The sequence below is a fragment of the Amia ocellicauda genome, chromosome 12 (genome assembly GCF_036373705.1).
Source record: "Amia ocellicauda isolate fAmiCal2 chromosome 12, fAmiCal2.hap1, whole genome shotgun sequence".
In the NCBI taxonomy this organism is placed as follows: Eukaryota; Metazoa; Chordata; class Actinopteri; order Amiiformes; family Amiidae; genus Amia; species Amia ocellicauda.
Window position 1 is genome coordinate 18,288,483 of NC_089861.1, and position 448 is coordinate 18,288,930.

The window sequence follows — 448 nt, forward strand, 5'->3', positions numbered from 1 at the left end:
CAGCGCCACTGTCTGTTGGTCTCTCTCTGGATGAGACGCCTTATAACGTTTTGGGTGGATTACATTTCTGACGTAAAATATTGTTAAGAGTTGTCAATCCCAAAAGACACGAGATGACGTCAAGGGGACGTTCTGCACACTGCTTCAAATTTAAGATTGGAGTGTCTCGCAATAAATTGGTATGTGACAAAACAAAAGAAACCAAACAAATAAATACATCGGTGCATTCACTGATGTGCGGGGTGGGGGGCGTCGGCACGTCTTCCCTCTTCATCTGCTGTGCATGGTACCGCGTGCATGCATAGGGGAACAAACGATTAAGTCTTTTTGAAACTCCAATTTCGATAATACAGTTAAATACAATTACATCCTTATTTGTTTAATTTACTATTTACTTACTTCTACCAATTACATGTCAGAAAATACACACTCGTCAAAGAAACATTCG